At 39.5% G+C, this 24382-nt stretch overlaps 1 protein-coding gene and 1 long non-coding RNA gene across 4 annotated transcripts in view; both read right to left on the bottom strand.

Moving 5' to 3' along the window:
• ADCY2 (adenylate cyclase 2) overlaps positions 1-24382 on the bottom strand; it is a 219193-nt gene that overhangs the window by 117619 nt on the left and 77192 nt on the right. Inside the window, exon 1 of one of the 3 annotated variants that reach the window (XM_083827175.1) lies at positions 14436-14463. The exons of the other annotated variants lie outside the window; for them this stretch is intronic. The gene's annotated coding sequence lies outside the window, so the exon portion shown is untranslated. Of the gene's footprint in view, positions 1-14435; positions 14464-24382 lie in introns of those variants that run through there. 3 annotated transcript variants of the gene reach the window in all.
• On the bottom strand, positions 4045-22986 carry LOC310895654. The gene is made up of 3 exons (XR_014580831.1): positions 15202-22986; positions 6447-6563; positions 4045-4065 (listed from the first exon to the last, which is right to left on the bottom strand). It is a non-coding gene; the product is annotated as an uncharacterized lncRNA (long non-coding RNA).

Raw genomic sequence — 24382 nt, 5'->3', positions numbered from 1 at the left:
CGTCCAGATTCATAAAGTTATTGACTACTGCAAAACATAAGGAATACAACCAACCAAAATTAAAAAATATACCGAGATAGCTAGATGGAGGAGTAAATTATAAGTATCATCTTCACAGCCATAGAAAAACAGATTACAGTTTTATGACTGAACCAGCTGAAGTGAGAAAATAGATGGAAACAAGAGACTGACAGGCAAGGAAGCTAATTAACCAGGCTTTTCAGATTCTCAATGGGGTAATTCAGCCCACATGAAACTCTGTGCTGGCTTCCAGCACCTGAATTAGGCTGCTCAAAGCCTATTGCCATACTTAGTGTAGATGTAACATGTAAGAACGTAAGTGAATATGTAGATTGAAATTGTGTTCAAAATATCGTTAATTCCTGTGGCTAGCGTGGAGTTCATTCAGAAATGTGTCACTAAGCTACTGACTTAAAAAATTTTCCAGGAAAAGGATGAAATAGTTTCTAACTCAGACCAACAGCTGTTTTATCTGTGCTGCTTCAGTAAGTATTTCTGCTTTTGTCAGTAAGTAATTGAATGAAACACAATTGGCTAATGGAAAATACAAATACTTCTGCGTTTCTCTTCTCCTAAATCTTGATTTATTTTTTCCTGAACAGCAGTCCAGTTTCAACACATAGGGTGGAGATGAGCACCATCCAGGGTTTGCTGTAAATTCTCATATGCATTCTCCTGGAAAGAACAAATTCAAATTTTTTCAGACCAAGGGAAACTTAACCAAGCTTGCCACTTCCTAATCTAGTGTTCTAATCAGCATGCAATTGTATAAAAATTCCTCCCGTCCTTCTGTCAGGCACCTGCTCTGAGAAGACTCCATGCTCTGCATCATTTCATTCATTAGAATGAAATTCTGAGTCAGAGTAGACTTCTGCCTTGTCATTTCTCCAGGCTATAACCCTACAAGCCCATTTCTTTTCCTCTATTTCCCTCCCCACCCAGCAGATCCGTTTCAGAGAATAAATGAAGATGAAGATGATGTGGCTTTTCTGGTGGGAAGCGCTCTTCATTTTGCTATGAAAGCTCTTACCAACTGTGCAGAAAAAGCTGTAATCAAAAGCTGTATAACAGAAGCAAGGGATACCTTAATAGCCTATGTAACATGGTTTGGGCTCTGGCCCCTGTCAAGTTGGACAAGAGTGAGACTAGACCAAAAAAGGTATAACCAGCAATGGTAACTGACCAGCATAAAAAGCATACGATGACCTTAAAGACAGTACTGCATGAACCTAGCTAAACTCCCTTACAAACAATGTATGGAGGGAAAACACAAACAGTAATATTGATAAACTCTAGAAACCTCCCACTCAATTTTCCAGTTAGAAATACTGAGTCATACAGCAGTTCTCTATACAGGCAGTGGAGAAGCAAGTACATCTCCTTGGCCACCTGGATCCCTTTACATATATAAATTAACTGTACACTGTGGCAAGGTTTTCTGTTTAATCAATACCTAAATTCAATGTCTACAAAATGTGATCTAAATACGAATAAAAAATTAATGCAAGGAACACCAAGGGACCACTGAGAAGCATCTCTAAGTACTCCAAGTACTAGCTGGTACCTCTAGTCACTCAAGGACACCTGATCGGCCATGCCTGATCTCTCCCTTCTTTTGATCTACAGAACACTGTGTGTACTTCCAGGCAATACAGCATTTTCTGAATTGTATTTTTACATTCAGGCAGATGTGTTTTTTAGTACCAGTGAAGATAAAATGGTCTGATGTCTAGTACTTAACTAACAAAATAGATTATATTTAAAAGCAAATGAAGACAAAGTTAAGTAGCTATGACTAATTTCTCAAGAGAGTTGTAAAGTTAACTGAGTTGCTCAGAAAAAGCAGTCTGTTGTATAGATTGCACTTTAATAATGCAGTTTCCTAGTTCAGTTAATGAAAGCTGCCTACAAATGTATGTGTATACAACGAAGTACTATGCTACATATGAATAAAGGAGTTATAATATAGGGTGATTCTGAACTGAAAGACAAATCAGTTGAATAACTTAGTAACTGTATTCAAGTAAGAAAAATAAAATCAATGCTCTCTACAGAGTTCACCTAACTGGAAAGCCACCAGTTTATTTTATAGGATTTTATTTTTTTTTTGAGATACTCTTCGGATTCTTACTGCAGTTGTTGGATGAGCAGAATTTTCAGCAAAGAAAAAGAAAACAACTTTTGAAGTCTGAGCCCAGTTTTCTTCTAAATAAGAAAGCTCAGGAAATGGAAGGTGAGGGGTGGACAAGGAAGGCTATAATTTATAATGTCTGCATAGACATTAATGGGAATAAAAAAGAAAATCTTGTATCACTGCCAAGGTGCAATTTCTCTGGCTCTGCAAAGATGAATAGTCTCCCTTCCCATTGGACCTTTCTTTTGATGGTCTGTGGTGTGACTAGCCAAGCTAGGAAACAATTCTATATTTCTTTGGAATCTTTAAGGTTTTAGATTCAGGGAAAATTCAGCTAGAAAGAACAACACTGTACAGTTAATACAGTTAAAAGAAAGTGAAAAACAGCATTTTAAATAGGATATGCTCAGCCATAGCGTAAATTATTAATTCACATGGCCACCATATACTATACCTAATACCATTATTTTAGTAATGTATTAGAAGGCTCTCCAGCTATCGCATACAGCACTCTTGCCCAGGGAACTCTGTGTAGTCATATTTCATGTTTCCACACCTACAAATGTAGGAAGTTGGAGTTCCAACATTTTAATACATTTAATTTCCAGCAATAGGATAGCTGCATGATAGCTAATTTGACAGATGATCAAAATGCAAAGAGATGGTTTGCCCATACAGCAACTGCCCTTTCAAAAACCAGCAGTTTGGGGAGTAGAAAAATAAATGGAGTCTGGATTTCTACAGGTTCCTTTTACCCCTTTATTTCCTTATTTATGAAATAATTCCAACTCCTCATGCAGGCCAGTGGCTGTTATAACTGGCCTAGAACTAGTGATCAGGTGCTGCCTGGTCAGGCTTGGTAACAACTGCCATATTCCTACCTTGGTCTTCGCGAGAGCTCCAATTCAGGCAAGGGCTCTGTCATGACAAAGGTCACATTTTTCATAAAAGAATATAGTGTTCTTTCAGATTTCTGTTTCTGCTTCAGAGCTGATGATGGAAGTTTATGAATTAAAGTTATTTGGGTGCAGAACTAGACAGATTGAAGAGCAGACAGAACATGGGCAATTGCATACATTTCCTTAGGAAGCAAGAGTAAAAATTAATTCTTAGATGACTGACGAATTTAGTACTCTGAAAGGTAAAAAGATATTTAAATCCTCATGAAAAACACAGTAAGAACATACTACAGATGAACGAAAGAAACAGAAAGCTCAAGTACCCTCAGATACTTTATACTAAGCAGAACCTCAAATATTTTTCATAAAAATCTGTAAGTAGAAAAGTTGTAATTTTACAAGAAGCATCCCAATTACAAAAAAAAATAAGATTTCATTGAAACAATGGAGAATCAACACAAAAAATAGTTTGAATTTTTTATTTCAGGTATCAGCAAATGTTCCATATTTTTCAGTGCTACAGTAAATTTAGTAAAGAGTCCCTTTGTGGATGGGAATGACATTGTACAAAACATGAAGTTATGAACTTGTGGTTATATGGCACTTTCTTCTAATTTGTACGTATAGGTCTTTTAGGTTTTGCTATCAGAGCATTGTGGGCATCAGCAAGATATTCCTTTTCTTATTAAGATTTCTTATTGCTGCAGGCTATTTTGGGGAATGGATGGATTTATTTTATTCAGCTCTGAACTTACATCTGAGCCTATCTATATGCCAGTGTGGATGAAAACAGATCATAAACTGCAAATTCCTGAATCAAAACAAAAAATAGACTAGAAACAAGAGTCAGAGTTACGGTCCCTTTAGAACACTTCTGTGTAATGCACAATCAATATCATGAACTGATTAATGCCTTCATGTTTTTAATATATATATTTTTTTTTTTGCCAGAAGGGAGCTCATTCTCTTCACTCAGGAGGAAACAGCCAACCACTGCACTCCCCTTTCTGCCTGCAGGAAGAAGAGTTAGAGTTATTTTATATTTCCATTTGTATCAGGGATCATTTTATTCTCTACTACTAAAACTGTTTGAACACATTTGAATATGCAGTTAATTGGAACAGAATGGAACAAATCTACAAACTTTCTCAGATGTACATTTAGGTAAAATTAAAATAACTTCAGGTTTGGCTTGAGTTTTGGAACCAGAATCTGTAAACAACTGATACTTTCATCCAAATTAAAATCTCAATGTTATCCCAGAAATTGAGAGTCACACTTCTCATTTTTGAGATACCCTCAACCTTATCTAAGTAATTAACCTTCCTCACACTAAAAAAAAAAACTCTATAAAAAGGACTAAAATGTGTAATATGTTTACTTATGGGACTAGTCTGCTGCCAAGTTAATTCTGTAACAGTAGATTTCTCCTCCCATTTCCTCAGCACGAGTATTGCTAGGATATTTCTCCTGTACTTTCTACAAGCCTTCGTGAAATTTCTTCTATAATACCTACCAGACTTCATAAAATTTATTCATGAAACATAAATCATCTCTAAACATATTTCAATGTCATTTTTCATATTTTGGCAAGTTTTGCTGAAATGACTCGATAGGTTCAAAAGCTACCAGAAGAAGGATGGAATAACAGGTAGTGAACTGAAAATCATCAAGCCTTGTTTATGTAACAACTTAGGCTAAAAATAAAGTAGAAAAATTAGTGAGGATTCCTTCTTTAAGTCTTAATGCTGCTTTTTACACCACACAATTGGTAGGTGTTTCACCATTTGGAATGACCAACAAAATTAACCTAGGAGAGCACTAGGTATCTTTCCTCTTTAAAGAGGAGGGTTAAACCCTCCTAGAATTGCATGCTTGCTTCCGTCTTCTAAGTACTCAAAATCCAGAGAGTTTTCAATGGGAGGCACTCCACCACCACTCATCTTCCAACGTTCATTTAACGTTCAATCCAAAGCCCCAAAGTAACATGCTTATTGTCAGCTTGAAAATACTTAATAGATATATCTGAACAACTACCAGTAGGAAACTCAAACCCAAATTAAAAAAAAGATCCACCTCACAACCAAACCCATTATCATTTTATATGGTTAAGAACATCTAAAAATAAACTGTAGCAGAGAAGCTGGAAGTCCATTAAAATTTTCTCTATGTATGTAAGAAATAATTAGTCTCTCACCACAACTACAGACTAGTATCAGATAGATAATTAAGAACTGAAGTATAAAAGGAATAGAATTAGTGCAAGTAAGTATATAGTATTAAGTGAAAAAAAGAAATTAGAATTACACAGAAATCATCTCACAGCAGAAGAAAATGAAAGAAGTTTTAAAATGAGGAAATGATTTCATTCACTGCATTAGCTTCTGTATTACTCATACTCTGGAGAAATATTGCGAGTAAATCAACTGCCTCGAAGAGTTTGTGGTAGGACCAGACAGTGCTCAGGCTGGAACATGATGCCGATCAAGGTGGTAATAAAAACCACCCAACTGTCAAAGACGTTTTTAAGGAAATGCATTACAGTTATAGACATATCTGTAAGATGAATCTGGGAGTCTAAATGTCTCCCAGAAGTAATACTTTGTTGAACATAATCAAATCATTTTTACGCTGTCAACATTTGATAGCATGTTTCAATAGTTTGACGTGAAATAGCAAGAGTATCATATGCTGCCTCTCAAACAAGGCCTTTCCTCCACAGGTCTTTTTCCAACTCTCAAGGAAAATCAATGACCTTGCAGCCATGACAGGAAAAGCTGAATATAATTAACCAGGTGCAGAGCTGCCAACCATCTTGCTCTTCATCATGTTTTGGGGGTATAGATGTATGACAGGGTAGCTAAGCAATGTGGTATCCAATAAGGACTGTACGCTCTCCTCTCGTCCTACAGGAGAGACTATCCCTCTTTCCTCATGTGATCCCTAGGCAGTCTGCCCAGATCCTACAGCAGAGTGGGTCCCCAGGCAAAGAGGAAATTACAGGCTGCACAGAACAGTAATACATGAACTGCAGAAAAAAATACACAAAAGGGAGAGTAGGTGGCAAATAACGAAGTTTCACGTACTGCATTTTAGACTAGACATGCCTGCTATTATTGTTAACAACAAACAAACAAATTAAATACTCCAGATTATCTCCCATCTAGCCTGTTTATGGTAGTTACAGGAACTTCAATCATATCATGGGAAATGTTTCCATAACTGAGGAAATTTAAATCACATTTGAATAAAGATGTTTTGGAAACAAATTAACTGCGTGTCTTTTAGCTTGCCTATGCTGTGCTCATTTGCTAGTTTTGTGTTTTTTATTTTTATTTTTTTTTTGAAGAACTACTGCAGTAGGGGACTACTGAAATAGTCTGTAACATTACCTGACACATGGTGAATCCATCTTTAATTAAGGTCAGCATGACCTAGGTCACAGCAAACATCTCCAAGCTTTAATTCTGACAGGAAAAATCAGCTCACAAGATAGAATCAGGTATCATCTATGTTAAGAGAAACAAATCAATCTGGATTTTAAAGGAAGGCTATAACTGTGTCAAAGCAGATACAGCAAGGCTCTTTAGAAGCTCCATGACATAAGAGTAGACACAATTTTTCCCCCCTTTTTGTGCTGCTTCAAAGTTTGTCAAAAGCAATCAACATCAACACTTACTTCATGGAGGGAGGGGGAGCCAGCAACCTATATAAGAATTGTCAGGTTAGGAACATAATATTGATCTAAACAACACTTGCAAGCTGCTGCCCAAGATTATTTCATAATCTTTTTCACCTGGCTATCAATCATTTTTATGTAGCTTTGTATTCAAAGCTCCAACAGCCTCTTCATGTGATGGTCTTCAGACCAAAAGGCCTACTCAACACCACTGCCTACAGTATTCTTGTCCCACTCTAAAAGCACTAGCTCCTGAAACCTCACAACTCATTGCAAGATAAATGGAAAATTGATTTTCAAGATGCCTAGATGCCTAACTCACATGGAGATCAAAGCACCCAATATAATCTTCCAAAATGGCTTTTAGGCCCACAGATACCTTTGAAAATTTGGTCCTAGATCATTTCAATTGAAACAGCCTATTTACACCTCAGTCACATCTGGCAACTACCAGCTCAGGAGACTTTTGTTCTGACTCCTCTCACCCTTTTTCCTTCTGCCAATTATTTTCTCTCCTTGAGTTTTTATGCATGAAACAGTTCTAACCACCTGGAGCCTAAGCCTTGCTTTTGAATAAGTCAGTAAAACTTCTCTCCAAATTAAGTCTACTGAGGCGTAGCTACCATGGCAGAAAAGCCCCATCCTCCAAAGGTTTTGTAAGACCCACCGCTGGTTGGTCTGCTTATCCACCAAATCCTGTGACTAAGTCAGCTTGTGTCACTAAAACTGAGAGCAAGATAGGCTTTCACAGGTGTCTTCTGTGGGATCTGCTTGACCAGGTGATTGTCACAGTTCCTTCTAGCTTTTTAATCTGTACATTAACCTCTATTTCTGCCTGATCAGCACACTTAGGACCCTAAGGCACTTTCTGGCCCTAAACAAGTTATAATGATTTCCAGGCTCATACTGATGGTACAGTGCACCTCCTGTTCCAGGTGAAAAGTAATTAAGTTTCCCACAGTGCAGAAGGAGACAAACAAAAATTGCAATAACGAAACATATTAAGTTACATTGATTTTTAGAAATCCTTAAGAAAGCAGGATGACTTTTATGAACCATATAAAAAAATAAAAAAATACACAGTATTCAATACATCTGTTAAGAGTATAGAATATGACAAAATATAAAGCTTTTTTTACCTCTTCCAGGTATGAGCTCATACAAAAATAGCATGTTACAAACATTATATATCAGGTTTAAGGTCAAACTGTATGAAGATGAATATTAAAATCAGCATTTTATCCATAAAGAGATGTAAGAAATGGAGGTACTGAGACAACGATGACACTTCAAAAGTGACACTTCACATAAATCAATATGACTTCAAGAGAGAAAGCCAGAGATACAGGTCATCTCCTCTGAATCCCAAAGCACTGTACCTTGGCACTGATGAACTCATATCACTTCTCTTTTGTTAGAAAACAAAGTTGAAAACAGTTATGCAACTGAATACAGCTTTGGCTTTTTTTTTTTTAATCCAGCTCAACAAGCTCCTTAAAAAACTAAAGAGCTTCCGCTGAATGTCTTCTTTTAATTTCATTCTGTATAGCACTACAAGAAAAGGGAAAAACAAGGCAAACCAAAACAATGAAACAGGCAAAGCTGGCTGCCACAATAGAATATTAATCATATTTGCTGTTCTCTTTTCAAAAGCTTACTAGAGCATAGTTATGTAAATGTTGGAGTGCAGGAGAATTACTAACTTCTGAAGGATTAATTAAAAATATCTGGGGTTTTTAAAAAGAATTTTTTTTTCAAGTGTATTAGGGTTTAGCACTGTCCCTCACCTGAGCAGCTCCCTCCCCTCCAAATAAAAGGCAATACAAGAAAACTGAGTATCAATACCCTCAATCTATGCAGGAGGTATATACACCATTTGCATGTCTAAGACTATCTTGTCCTTCCAGATAATCAGGCTTTCAGAAGGAATTCTGCATTCCCCATGTGATCTGTTTTAACTTCAGTCTGATACTCTATTGCCTAACTCATAGAAAAGTGCAGCCTTTAATGAAGAAACCTATTGTGAGGACAGAAAACTTACATACTTGCGTTCAGACTTCTAGAAAAGTCCCATGGTAGAGATGTCCTTGATTCTATTTGGACTCACTGATCTAATATGGGTGATACTTGAACATAACTTAGAAACCTAACCAGAAGACCTTCCTAGCCACAGCAGAAACACAACAGTATAGTATGGAAGTATTATTCTCAAAATACTGTCCAGAGCCTTTGATTTGCTACTTAAATTACATGTTTAGGAACAGGGAAAAATACAAGCATTTATCTGTACAATATATACAATTTTACATGTACACATACAAGTACTGCCAAGACCTTACCTAACAAAAAAAAAATCATCACAGCTAAAATGTTGATATTCCTCGGAATATACCATGATCTTTACTTGAAAAAGATTGTGAACAATCTGGTGCCCATAATATGAACATATCTGCAAGTCTGAGTTCAAGAAAGCGTGAGGTTCAAGCCATACAGTTTTACTTTGATCCCTGTTTTCACTGCTTAAGGGAAGGCTCTAATTTGAAGTGTAGCAGCCCTTTGAAATGCTGCCCATTGTTCCTAGTCTTTTGTGAACTGAATTTGTCAGGATGAGGCAAAACATACATAACGCATTCCGAAAATTTTCTCATCAGTAGCTACGCAATTACCATGCCTTCTTTTGCCATCCAGTTAACAAGCCAGTAATTGCATTATCAATCAGATGTGGTGTCTTTTTTTTTCCTTCATCCCCATTTATATTTCTTTTGAGCAGATTTTTTTTTACTGAGAAATACATTTGTCTTAGGATAATCAGGAATATTAAATTATTTCTCCTAGTCTAGAAAGGAGACTTTACCTGCCAGTAAGTATGGATTTTGATTTCTCACATCTCAGAGGTACAGAAAGATATATATGTAGAAATCATAGAACCGTCCAGGTTAGAAAAGACATTCATGATCACGAAGTCCAACGATCAACCTGACCTACCAAGTCCTATCACTAAACCATGTCGTTTAGTGTCATGTCCACATGTCTCTAAAACATCTCTACCATTTCCCCAGACAGCCTGTTCAAATGCTTGACCACCCTCTCCGTGAAGACACTTTTCCCAGCGTCCAATCTAAACCTCTCCTGGCACGACCTGAAACTGTTTCCTTGTGTCCTATCACTTGCTACCTGAGAAAAGAGACCAACACACACACCTCTCTGAAACCTCCTTTCAGGTAGTCGTAGAGAGCAGTGTTGTCTCCCCCTCAATCTCTTCTTCTCTGAAGCTAAGAAGCCCAATTCCCTCAGCCACTCCTCATACATCTTATTTTCTTGTCCCTTCACCAGCTTTGTTGCTCTTCTCTGCAAGTGCTCGAGCAACTCAATGTGCTTGTAGTGAGGGGCCCAAAACCAAACACAAAATTCTGGTCTCATCGGTGCCACATACAAGGGGACCATCACCTCCCTAGTCCTGCAGGCACAGTTTGATGCAGGCCAGGATGGCACTGGCCTTCTTGGCCACCCAGGCACACTGCTGGCTCATGTTCAGCTGGCTGTTGACCAGCACCCTCAGGTTTTATTCTGGGCAGCTATCCAGCCACTCTCCTGAAAGCCTATACCACTGCATCGGGTTGTTATAATGCAAGTATAGGACCCAGCACTTAGCCTTGTTTAGGGTCATGAAATTGGACTAGGCCCATTGATCTAGCCTATCCAGATCCCTCTGCAGAACCTTCCTAACTACAAACAGATCAAGTCTCACCTAACTTGGTATTGTCTGCAAACTTACTGAATACATTCGATCCCCTTATCCAGATCGTTGATAGAAATGTGAAACAAAACTGGCCCTAGCCCTGAGCCCTGGAGAACGCCACTGGTGATGGACCATCAAACGAACTGAATTTCATTTACAGTGACTCTGAATCTGGCCATCCAGCCAGCTCTTCACCCAGCAGACCATACACCTGCCCAAGCCATAAGCAGCCAGTTTCTCCAGGAAAATATTGTGAGAAACTTAAGTGCTTCACTAAAATCCTGGTAGACAGCATCACCAACCTTTCCCTTATCTACCAAACTGTTAATCTTGTCATAGAAGGGGAGCAGGTTAGGCAGGCAGGACCTGCCCTTCATAAATCCACACTGGCTGCATCTGATCACTTGATTGCCCTGTACGTGCCATGTGATGACATTCAAGATTATCTGCTCTATTATCTTCCTTGGTACCAAGGTCAGACTGACAGGTCTGTAATTCCCTGGATTCTCCTTCCTGCCCTTCTTGTAGATTGGAGTCACATTCCAGTCAACTGGGACTGCCCCACTTAGTCAGGAAAATAAAGGATTCACCTTTGCAACTCTTAAACTGGCATTGTTCAAATTAAAATCAAATCACAAAAAAAAAAAAAAAAAAAGACACCACACACAAAAAATAAGCAACAGCCCTGTGGACACAACCCCAACCGTTCAGGTTTCAGCATAATACAGTATAATCAGTCACTCTTCTCTCCACTACTGTTGATGGAAACAGGCCTCAGCATTTTAAGTTCTGGCATGAAAAGCAAATATATTTACCTTCCTTCACTTAAATTGATGTAAAACAGTTATTTCAAGCCTCCTTCACATACTACAGAAAAATGTGTATTTTGTTAATTGAAACACTAGCTCTTCACCTCAAAATTGCATTGGTCCTTCTCAGGGCAGACTTTTCATTTCCTTGCTAGTAACACTTCAGGTAATTTCCACTTGTTTTGAGGATCAGACTCAACACCTCCCCCGCCCTCACTCAGGGTCATCAGAATTTACATTGACCTACTTCCTTACTAAATAAGCACGCCATGAAGCATTAATGGATTTTCTATCTTACAGACTCTGCTTTCATATCATGTAAACGAAAACTCCTTTCAGAGCAGAGAAAGGCAACAAAGATCAAAGGTATAGAATGACTTCCAAATGAGACTTCCAAAAGATCACTAAGTTAGTCCTTCAGCCAGGGAAAGAGATGACAGGGAGGCATGACAACAGAGTATGAAGTTACAGATGGCCTGTAGAGGGTGAACTGAGTCCAACTGTTCAGGCTGTTGCAGTATAAATGTTTGGGATAGTCGAATGAAGCATACAGATGAAAGGTCGGAAGCACAGCAAAAGATAGTCCTTATAATGCAGTTAAGCTGCTGAACTCTTGCCACAAGAAGCTTTAGGCAAGATGTAGCATACTGAAGGATAACAAAAAAAATCCCTAAACTTATTTAAAAAAAAAAAAGAGTCCCGCCAGATCTGAAATAGAAGTGAGAAACAGGCATAGAAAAATCATCAAAAATAAGTGAAAATGGATTACAAACCATTGTGGGAGTAAAACAGAAAAAGTGGGAGAAAACTTTCAGCTGTTTACAAGGAAAACAAATTCAGAAGGCTAAAATAAAGTCATAGACTTCTGACTTTTACTAGTTTATAGCCAAGAGAAACTTCGATTCAAAGGGTGCCACTTTCAGAGCTGTCAACATGAAGGCCAGCAATCACAGTTTTTAAGAAGGGAAGATTTACTTTCCATAGCACAAAAGAAGCCAACTTAACTGCAAGCACCTCACGTCCACTTGAACTGTGAAAGAGCATTGCAGATATGCAGAACCATCACCCTGAAGTATTCAAGTGTGTAGATACGCAATCATGGATTTTCCAATTTTCCAACTCTTGCTTTATTTCTTAGCTCCTCAACTCCCTAAAACACCCTATTATGCCTCATATCAAATCATTCAAATTGTTCCTAACATTAATGACAGTCTGGACACTGCTATCATCCTAATACTGTTGCCACAGACTAAGTAATAGGCGATACCAATTTTAAAATGAGAATGAAAGGAACTCTGTCAGTCATATTAAGGATGCGAACAGCATTCGTTATTGTAGATCCCTTTTCAGAAGCTTTATTAGTTCAATCTGAGTCTCTGTATAAAGAGAATTATAATGACCTCTCTGCATTGACTCTAACACTTTGGGCTCACCTCTGCTCTTTATCCTTATATTTCTTTCAATGCTCAGGAAGAGGAAAAAGAGGTACACAACCACCTGCATGGATGTTCATTGCCTCTTGAGGAACAAACTTTTCTGCTCTGGCAGCATACATGAAGAAAGCCTTTCCTTCTGATACACAGCCCCTCCTCTGTGCACTCCCACAAGGACTACCTGTGGCATTCCTTAGCTGTCAGGAAACATGTCAGTCTAGTAATTATAGAGCAGCATTTTCACGCTTATCCTAGTTCTTTTCAACTCTGATACTATCATGGTTGCCTAGAACTCTGTCACTCTACTGAGGAAAGGGGTGTTGCTAAGTAGGATTTTTACTTTCAGTCTAACTCAACAGAAGACTAAAGTTTGTTGACAAAGCCCAGGACTGTCGACACAAGTAAGTCCAGTGAGAATTCAGAACATGTTTACAAAAGAATGAGCAGAGACTGCTGTCTGTTCTCCCACTGTCCCAGCAAAGCCATCCCTGCTCATGAGCAACCTGATGAGTTGACTCAGGAATATTTTTAGCTGATGCAGCTCAATGGAAGCTGAAACGATGTAGCAGAGAGAAAAACTGGATAGTGATGAAGAGGACGTGTGTAGCATGAACAAGAGATTATGAAGTGACACAGTCAATACCAATAACAGTAGAAAAGAAATCATCTCTGCCCTCAGAGGTCACCAGTGCAGCAGCAATAAACTGAACCAGGGTGAGCAAGTTAACCAAAAACCCAAGGAAAACATTCAATGTCTGAACTGCTGGCTAACCGAATAGAAGGTGTCTTCACTGAAGACTAAGCAAGGAAGGAAGCAAGATTTTAGAGCAAACAGTGCAGGCAACAGAGTAACATTATGAAGCAAGCCTTAGAATCTATCCATTAATTTTTCAGAATTCCACTTTCCTTCCTTATTAGCCTTTACGGTTTTTGTCACCATTTTTGCACAGATCGTTTTCATCTGTTTCTTCTCATCCCTCTTTTCCTTTTTATTTACTTTTTTTTTTGCATTATGACAATTACTACACTTTTAAGATTTTCAAAGAGTTTCCTATGCTCATTTTACTAAAAAGAAGAAAAAAGTCAAACAGAAGTCCGAAAGTTTGTAACCAACTTGAGTGGATTCGATGCTATAAAGTCAATTAAACATGACAAGTGAGTAGACCTAAAGAGCATGGTAGCACAGAGGAACTCCAATGAAATGCCACCACTTCACGATGCAGTTACGCCCAGAGGACACAATCACTACAGCAACAGCCCCTTCTAGCATCACACTGAAAATAAATCATCTCCTTCCTCTGTTCCTGTCCCCTGGCCTGCACAAGTTGTCTGGAGCAGGTGGGCAACCTGGGAGCATTTCTTGTTGTCACTATGGGCTATTCCTTTAACAAACCAAATTTTAATGATGATTCTTTCTACAGGCCAAACAGTGTATGAGCATTCAAAGTGTCTCTCTCTGAAGGAGAACATGTGTTTGTATGTGTTGTGGTTTAACCCGGCTGGCAGCTAAACACCACACAGCTGTTCGCTCACCCTCCCCCCTCCCTCTCTGGGATGGGGGAGAGAAACGGGAAAGTGAAGCCGGTGAGTTGAGATAAAGACAGTTTATTAAGACAGGAATATAATAATAACAATAATAATAATAATAACAGTGATAATGATAATAGTATTAATAATAATAATGTGTAAGAAAACAAGTGATGCACAATGCAATTGCTCACCACCCGCTGACCGATGCCCAGCCTATCCCCGAGCAGCCGGCCCCCCCACCCCGGCCAGCCACCCCTATCTATTGTTTAGCATGACGCCAGATGGTATGGAATACCCCTTTGGCCAGTTTGGGTCAGCTGTCCTGGGTCTGTCCCCTCCCAGCTCCTGCTGCACCCCCAGCCTGCTCGCTGGCAGGACAGAGCGAGAAGCCGAAAAGTCCTTGGCCTGGTGTAAGCACTGCTCTGCAACAATTAAAACATCAGCATGTTATCAGCGCTCTTCTCATCCTAATCCAAAACATAGCACCCTACCAGCTACTAGGAGGGAAAATTAACTCTGTCCTAACTGGAACCAGGACAGTATGCAAAGGCCAGTCAGCATCCAGAAGCCATCTGTAGAACCCCAGAAGACCTCTGGCCTTAGTCTCACCACCTACTTACTAGAGCAAACAGGATTTCTGCACACCTCATACATTTGAGTTGTGAGGCTCTCTCACGCAACAAAGCATAGCAAATAATTCTGGTAAATATGACTATCAAAGCCTGCAGTGGTAAGGATGAATAAATGTTGCTGGGATAGAGCCTTTGCTGAACTAAGACCATAAGGAGCAAACCAGTATTCAAAACAAAGAAGATTAACCAAAGGTGGATCTTAAACAATTTTTAAGTAAACGCAGCCCCCTTTTTATTTCTTCTAAGCAGGACTTCCAAAAGACAACAGCATTTCTATGTTAAGAAATCCTAATCTCATGTTTTGCAATTTTACCTACTCACTTACATGGGATTATTTCCTCCAGCTTAAAAATGGTCAGATGAACTTTTAAATTCTTTTTTTTTTTTTGGCTTCTAAAGCAGCAGATATTAGCAACAACTATAGAAAGGACAGGAGCAAGAATGACATCCAACTTATCTTTTGCATGCATGAAAACCTTCCTACTTAAAGGATCAGCAGAACCAATTGTTCTTGCTTAACAATCAAGGAGAAAATTTTCTCCAGGTCAGATTGGTTAGGATGTGCGAGGGTGCCTGCCTCCTTCTGCAGCACTGAGAATAAGCATCAGTTGGGATCACTTAGGGTGATTTAGTTCAGGTTTTTCTTGCCTTGGTGAGGCTGTAATTACTAGTCAGTAATTACTGGCCACCTTTCAGTCTGTCTTAGCTCTGTGCATCTATAAGTGCTTTAATCTTCTGAAGACCCACACTGTTTCGATGTCAATAATTCTAATTTTCTCTTAAAATAGCATAGAGGGTTGTGGATTAGCTGTGCTATTATATATCCAATATCCAAAGATACTGGAGTTGGCCTAAGGTTTAGACATAGCTCTGCAAACTCAGCTCTGTTTCCAGGGACAAACTGGACTCAAAAGCAGCATAATTGCTTTCTTGCAGTCTGAATTCTTATGGAAAGCTTATGGACTTGGTGCAGAGCCCACTTATTTAATTCAAGCCTGTGTTCTCAGGGTTTCAGAGCTGATGGACTGCTATTCACCTGTGAGAAAATACTTCCTCAAAGCAATAGAGAAACCAAAATCCAAGATTAAAACTGCAAATACATTCATGAACATAGCTATGTCTGATAAACCACAGGTTATGATGTTTCTGTACAGCTGGTATCGAGGTGCAAACATAGAACAAAAGCAGTAACTGTGAAGAAGTCAAACATCAGCTATAACTAATGCTGTCCCACCCAGAAACTGATAGAGCTAACAGAGTCCACGTGGCTGACTCTTGCAGAAAACATGTAGGATAAAGTCTTTAGTATACTGAAAACCTGTCTAAACTGACAGCAGAGACGTATGATTTAACATACATAAGTAGTGAGAAGCTATTACTGGGGCAGACGTGATTCACTGAACTCAGATCCATACAGAACAAACACTGATGTCGTTCCTTGAGTGTGCAGTAACAGGAGTAACCTGAGGAGGGAAAGAACGTGCTCTGTAAGAAACAGTGGAAAACTCCCTGGGAAGAAGCAAGAAGTACTTCAGGGTTGCAAATTATGCCCTCCAGCTGTATCTCTACTGGTAGACAAAACAAGGCTGGAACACGGTTTTGGGCACCATTCTGAGTGCGACCATCACTGCTGTATGGCTGTCACCTTGTTCACTAGCACAGTTTTCATCTGGGCCAACCAACATTTTCCCAGAACCATGACATCTTAGGGGAAAGAACGTATCAGGAATTATTTGGAGAAAATTGAGACCTGGCCACCATTTCGGGAAGGATGAAGGGGTGGGAGTTCTGGCATGTAAACATGGGCCAGGCTTGTTTTATTGGAGCATGAAGTTGTTCCACTACTTGTTTCCACAGTGCCTACCTACAACATTGGCACTTGGAGGCTGTAGTTAATTAAAAGCCAGGTAGCTCCGTAGCCAGAGCTTTACTGCAACAGACTGAGGACCAATATATCATAAAAGTAGGGTGAGGGAAGTGGGTTCTATGCAAGGATTTGCATAAGTGGGGATTTGCAGGAATGCATAGGAGGGCAAGTTGTTGGAAGGTGACTGGAAGGAGGGATCCTCCTGCCTAACCAGCAGAGGAGAATCAGGGGGCTGCAGGGGATCAGAGGAAAAATAAGAAGACCACATCCTGTTCCAGGAATCTCCAAACAGATGGAGGACTAAACCATACAACTTCAGGAAGTCAGTCGTCTGGGGAGAGCGGCATGTCAGCTGAATTCTGATTCACCACACTCACAACAAAAGGTGTTTGTGCTCCTGATCCCTCTTACTTTATTTTGCACTAGAACTGGCTGACATCGAAGAGAAATGTATCCACATCTTGACAGTGAAAGGCATTTTTCTACTACTGAATTCTTGAAACTGATGTGTAGGGATAGATAACAACCCTAATACAGTGAGGAGGCATCATGTCTAGAGTGAGTATCTCAGAATTTTATGCTTCAGCTGCAGTAAGAAGTAATTCACATTAAATTGGACACAGAATACCAAGCCATAAAGGCAAAAAAGATAAACAATGTCTGTGAACATGGAAAGAAAACAGCAAACCTAACTTAATTAAAGGAATTAAAGATTCTTTACTCTAGAAAAACTATCTGGAAGGACACTATGACAAAATTATGAATGCGTAGTATTACCTTTTCACTGGTTAAAGTTATTTACTTTAATGTCATCCTTAAAAGGATACAGCATACAACTCCCTTGCAAAAGGTGTTCAGTATGGTGAGAATTTAGCTGCTGCAATAGCACTGTAATGCAAGAAAGGCAGGTACAGCTGGTACAGCATGCTGCTTTCTGTTCCAGATTAGAAGTACTGGAATTTCCAATCGTCTATTACACTGGCTTACGTTTATGGAGCTATAACAGCCTCAGAAGTGAGTATTCTAACACAGACATTTTATAACTTAGTTAAGATACTAAAAGACTGTGGGCTTCTTGATTGAAGAAATTTATATACTGGAAAATTAAAACTGCTTTTTATTGTAACTTGTAAAATTGTAACTTTTAGGACAAGAAATGTGAGCTATAGTAGTATATGAGCGATAAATAAAAATACAGATGAAATTTATTGCTGATACAAATACTAACTTAAATGAAGTGGACACAAAAGGCAATCTGACCCTTCCAGTAAAGCTTAAGAATCAATGCCAACTGCAGATATTTCCATGATTTGAAAAAAGGTAGGCATGTATTATCTTCAGTGCTTTGATGATTTCCTACACATCTCACCAAAACTATTTTCTATGCATTTCTAACATGCTGATTTGGGACTGCAGGTACAAGCTGCTTTTGAAAAACCACATGGCCTTCTTTGCATATGGTCTCACTTCACTATGGCATTGCATATCTCAGCCTGTTTTTACTTTTCTTTCATGTTAAGTATCGCAGGTCTCCTCTTTACATCCTTTCGGAAGATGTTCACATTCTCCTTGTTAATGCTTGAACACTATGAAAGGAAATTGCACATTCTCCTACATATCTATACTCTCCTAGGCAAGTGGGCTCTTCATAAGCATATCTAAACTGTCTTGAAGAAGTGAAATCCAAAGTACATCTGCAGATTGTAAAAATAAATTAAAAACTATAGCAGCTGGCATTTCAATACCTGCCTAGATTTAAGCATAGAATCAAGGGCAAAGAAACGTGCAAATCATAAAAACATGCCTACTGTATCGTGCTATACAAGGCACAGCATCCATCTCTGGAACTGTTTTGCAGCTGCTGCACAACTTGGTGAGCCAGACCGCTGCTGGGGTGGGGAAAGTGAAGGGAGAAGTTGGGGGGGGGGGGGGGAGGATGGGACACGACAGCAGTAGCTGCTGCTACAAGAAGTACAGCCTCCCTCCTTCAGTAGCAGTCGCTGCCCTCTGCCTCTTCTGCAGTGATAACTGCAACTCCGTTTGTGTATCTGCAGGTGAAAGCAAGAGTTAACCTGCATTACCTTCACGAACAGCCATTCCCCAGCTCCTTCAACAAATAGCATTCCAGGCTGAACTGTACTTTAGGATAAATTCAACCCACAGCTTTTAGCCATTCAGATTACTAACATTCCTATGTGCTTTAAGCTTTCACTGTGTAGCTTTACAGCCACAGAGGTTATGTAATAATGCATGTACTTAAAGACACTGCCTTTCTTTCCATCCTTTTCTTCTAAACATTTTTTTTTCTTTTATCTACATAACAACAGCATAAACCAACTTCAGTTCTGTTTCTGAGCCTTCTGGTTATGTAACATTTTCTTCTTTTTTAACCAGTCAATAATGATGCTTTGTATTTGCATTTTGCTGGCATTCCACTCATAATGTTACATAAAACATTTGTTCTAAATATCATCACCTATTAAATACGCTTGGTTAACAAATGAGTTTAAATTGGTGCTCTAAAGAAAACAGATAGGCCTATGTGATGCAGAACATCTAGATGTATATTACAGATGCCATATTAGTTTCCTATATTTGAAAATTTAGTCTACCGTCTGATACTGTCTAGTATTTTTTTTCTAGGAGCTGATAAGACAGAAAAGCATTAGAAGTGCTATTAACCCTGAATAGATCGATGTAAATATTTGTAATTTAGATAAAGAATGGTTCTTTTAGAGTTTCACGTAAGTATGAATTGCAAAACACCTGTTAAGCATCAGCTCATGAATCTTGCTAGAAATAATCACGTAATTATTGACAGGTTAAGCGACAGAAAGCTGCACACAGGCAGAGGAGCACAGACTGACAGCCTGCATAACACCCCCTCACTGCTAGGACCATCCCAGGAGCCAGCAGCCCATCTCCACAAACCCAGAGGAGCACAGAGGCAGGTGGGAGCCCAAATGAAGGACTCAGTGGAAGGGATGCCCTGCCCAGGCCCCGCTCCCTAAGGGGGGGACCCACCTTGTACGTGCATGTCTGTGTATTCTCACTAGTGGGACCTCCACCCTGTCCAGCCAGAGAGGGGAGCAAGATGAGGCTGCTGGTGCTGTCTGGGTTTGTGTCTGCCTTCTGCAGTCGGCCTCCCCACAGCAATCATGGTTTGCAGGACAGGAGACGCAGGGGCACCCTGTCAGAGGTAGTGAGTTGTTGCAAAAGGTCCAGCAGTGCATAATTTAAATACGATACCACGTGATGAGAGGACACCAAATCTGATGCTGCATTCAGGGCACAGGAGGTCTGAACAATTACAGGCCTGTCAGCCCCACCTCAGTGGTATGCGAGACTTCTGAACAATTTTTGAAGGAAAAATCATGAAAAACATGAAAGTTTATACTTCATCCAGGATAAACTGCAGCAGAGTTTTGCACAATCCAGTTCATATCAGACTAACCAGTTTCCCTTGAAAGGGCACGTGACTATTCCAGACAGATGACACCCAGCAGGTCTTATTTTTTAAAATTCAGAAGAAATCTGACAGTGGAAAACCACTGGTAAAGCCAAAAAAACAGAAAAGAGACAGAAGATACAAAACACAAGCCAGAAGGATCACACTGCTGGTGGGTTTCTGGGCCAGGATTACATAAGCCACCGCAGTCTCTCAGTACTGGCAGAGGCAGCTACACCGGTGGGGTTAGTTCAAGAGGGGGCACCTCCTAAAAGCTCTCTGAGGCTTGAAACATTTCATGAGCCAAGCACCAGGACCCTAACAGCACACTGCTGAGTAGCCGAACCTGCCACAAAAATCAATTCCCATGTCCTATTCAAGAGGAAAAATGGTAGAAAAAAAGGAAATCTGGCCTTATTAAAAAAAAAAAAAAAAATTCTTATTCACTACAAACCTTGAAAAAAATATCCTGAAACCTTGTGAATCAGAAGTCAAACAGAAAACATCCTTTGGAGTTCTAGTTGGCATACACATACCAGCAGACCATATAAGACTATGGTAGTAGGTTCATCTTTAGTTGTCCATAGCACAGAAGATACAATCCATGTCATAATAGGTCACCTTAGCCCAGATGATGGTAAATGCACATGACATTGTGTACGTGGCCTTGGAATTTCCCAGTTCAAATGTTCTTGAAATTAACAAAATTTTCATTCAGCGTTTGTTTTTGTCCACCACGATAGAATATTATCTTAGAGTTTATCCACACTAAGAGAAAGGAGCTGACAGCAGAAGCAAAAATCAAACAATAGTTATATAAAAATTATTACAATTTGTTTCTTTTTGCTGTATGCATTCTTGAACAGTGTCCAAAACAATTTGTATATATACATATGTCCATATGCATGCTGTTACAAATTTGTGCCTTTACTAGGGACCACTTCTACAATGCTGCCAGGAGGTGTCAAACATTCAAAAAAGTAAGGAACGCTTGTTTAAAGAAAAACACTTGAGTGACAGTTTGTAGCAATTTAGCCAAGGTTTGGAAAATATTAAGGCATAGCTAGTGAAAAAAGATTACAAGAGTGACAACTCTGTTTGCTGAGAGAGTAAAAACAACATTTTTTTTTAAAAGACTAAAATAAAAAACATCACACCCCTCATATATAACATAGGGAAAAAGAAAAGTGGAACCTTCTAGTAGATTTAAGGATATTGGTTAGCTTATTTTTAACAAATTGAAATGACCTCTATTGATAGTATCAGCCCATTACGAGATCAGAACAGCTGAGCAGCTAATAAAGAAGGAAACCCACAAGTATTTGATTAGAATCTGCTCTGGTTTAGGGAGAAACAGGTTATGTGTTTATAACGAGGGATGGCCGTGAAATACTTCTCATTCCAGCAGTAACTGGAAGGGATGTTAAGTTGCTGAAGTCTTCTGAGCCAAATGCCTTAACGGCACAACTGGAGGTGTGTTCTCCTGCAGTGGTCCTAACCACGAGGGTGCCAGCAGCAAGCAGAAACCCCACGTTACAGCTTCCCTGCATAGTAGTAGGATGTTCATGTGGAAAGAGGGGGCAGAGTCCTGGCCTAGATTAGTCCTGGGCTAGGATTAAAATTGTAAATAGAAAAAAAACATACACAGTTGGTTTTTTTTTGTAAGTTTAGGCTGGAACACAGAACTCTTTTTTCTTCCTCCCTGTCACAGATCCCATTGCTGTGCATTCAGCTCTGGAGAGGCTAGCTGGGTATTTTATGGCAGAACCCATGTCTCTGTGCTGAGCACCGCAGCACACTAATCTCTTTGTGGACTGAGTCCCCGATTAGCATTTGGCACCACTGCAGCTTCTCCTGGCATGTTGCTCTAAGGCTAACATCCACGTGGCAAGGAAGATGCTGGCGAAGCACAAGAAAGGACTCAGAGAAGAGCTGTGAAAGTGATGAAAGGCTGAGCTAGTATAAAAGCAGGCAACCCATTTATTTTAGTAACAAAAAGGTTATGAGGCGAATTCAGGGTAGTTTAGAAATATTCTCATGGGAGAAAAAGAAATTGGGTACTACTGGGTCTGCCCATTCTAACCGATGAAGGCTAGATGAAAAGGCTAAAACAAGTTCCTACCAGTAAAGAGGAACATGATTTTAACACCAGCAGTCAACAACCATGGACAAAGTCAAGGCTTGTGGAAGATCTCCATCATGGCCAATTTTTACACCAAGGATGATCCTTCCTCCCCAAAAGACATGCATAGGCCAAGCAGAAACCAGCTCATGCAAGCAGCAGAGACTATTGACAAATTATTTACCTCAGCAGGAGCCTTTTACCCCAATACTTCTGACTGCTACCAGCATTGGATAATCAAAAGCATGCTAAGCCCTTCAGCTATACTGAAGCCAATTTTGGCTGTAAAACTTTACAGTGGCAAACCCAGCAAGATAGGGTCTGCCTAAGTTCAACATAAGCACATACTTCTGAACATCAATTTTCTCTGCTGACAGAGTGAAGGTATGCTTAACTTTCAAAATGCTATGGGATACCAACCAGAGTCACTGCAAGATGCTGAAAAATCGGAGGGGGCCGGGCAGAGGGCTACGAAATGGATTAGAAGGCAGGAGAAGTTTCTATACAAAGAAAGACTCAAAGAACTGAGTTTGTTCAGCCAAGAGAACAGAAAGCTCCAAGGAAATTAATCAGTCTTCCAATATGAAGAAAGTAGTTATAAAGGGGATGCATGCACTCTCTACAGAAGGATATATGCCATATATACATGATATATATGCTATAATATCAGTTGTTTACCCACCAGCAGATTTGTTATAACACTTTCTGCTTCTTAAATGTGTGCGACTAGTTTCCTACCTGTGGGAAAAAACAAAACAAAACAAAACAAAAAATCCTGCCAGAAAGAAAATGCACAATTCATGGCTAACAGCATTATGGATTTTTCTTCTGCTTTCCTGAGATGAACCACTGGCCCTGAAATCATAATAATATATTTTTGTCAAATCTGAATGTAGCTCCCAAACCATGGATTTACTCAAGTTAACTCTGAATGAGTTTTTTAAGCTTTAAAAACTCAGTCTACTGCTATTTCCTCGTCTTCGGGCTTTAGTGACTGAGCTCTGTGAAAGAACTTCATTTCAGGCCTCACAAAATTCTTCCCCCCCCCCCCCCCCCCCCCAAAAAAAAAGATTCAACAGCATGACCCTTTTAAATAACCATACCCCATTTCTGTTGTTTAGAAATTACACACACTTATCCTATACCAACTTGAGGTGTATCATTGGCAAACATGTTATTTCCCTTTTTAATATAATCAGTATCACTAATGCAATCCTTTATTTGTGGTCCAGATTTCAAACACAAAGAACGCAAAACAAACATTTTTCTGCTTACACTCCAAAGTATAAACAACAGTAATCTAAAAAAGTCCAGAGGGCACAATGAGCTGTGGTGCAGCACTATGTCCCTTCCACACATCCGTGAGAACGCGGTGTGCTCAGTACCTTCAGTAACTGCCAAACTATTCAGAACATTTCATACGTTTTGCAAAGAGGGAATAGAAAATTAATAACATTCTGGAAATTAAATATTCCTAACAAATTTACAAACCAGTCAAAGACTTCCACTCTTTCCAAATGAAACTGGAAGTTGCAGAAGGGATAAAAGACATTAATTGTACAACAGAGCCCATAATTTACTTCTTTTGATTCCAGAGGCATACTGTGTCTAAAAAGTAACATCTTCTGAAAGTCCTGTTTCAGTTGTACCAAATTTTAATGGGCTAGAAAGATAGGCAGGAAAAATAAAGAAATGTTGCCAAGAGCAACTCCAAACCAAAACATTTTAGGGAAGAAGTTGCCAACTTATTAATACATTAATACATAAGTCTTACGAGGAGCGGCTGAGGGAGCTGGGGTTGTTCAGTCTGGAGAAGAGAAGGCTCAGGGGAGACCTTATCACTCTCTATAGGTACATTAAAGGAGGCTGTAGAGAGGTGGGGGTTGGTCTATTCTCCCCCGTGCCTGGTGACAGGACGAGGGGGAATGGGCTAAAGTTGCGCCACGGGAGGTTTAGGTTGGATATTAGGAAAAACTTCTTTACCGAAAGGGTTGTTAGGCATTGGAACGGGCTGCCCAGGGAAGTGGTTGAGTCGCCATCCCTGGAGGTCTTTAAGAGACGTTTGGATG

Source organism: Anser anser, assembly GCF_964211835.1.
Source record: "Anser anser genome assembly, chromosome: 2".
Classification (NCBI taxonomy): domain Eukaryota; kingdom Metazoa; phylum Chordata; class Aves; order Anseriformes; family Anatidae; genus Anser; species Anser anser.
Note: the sequence above shows the minus strand (reverse complement) of the source record. Positions and strands in the feature narration are given on the sequence as shown.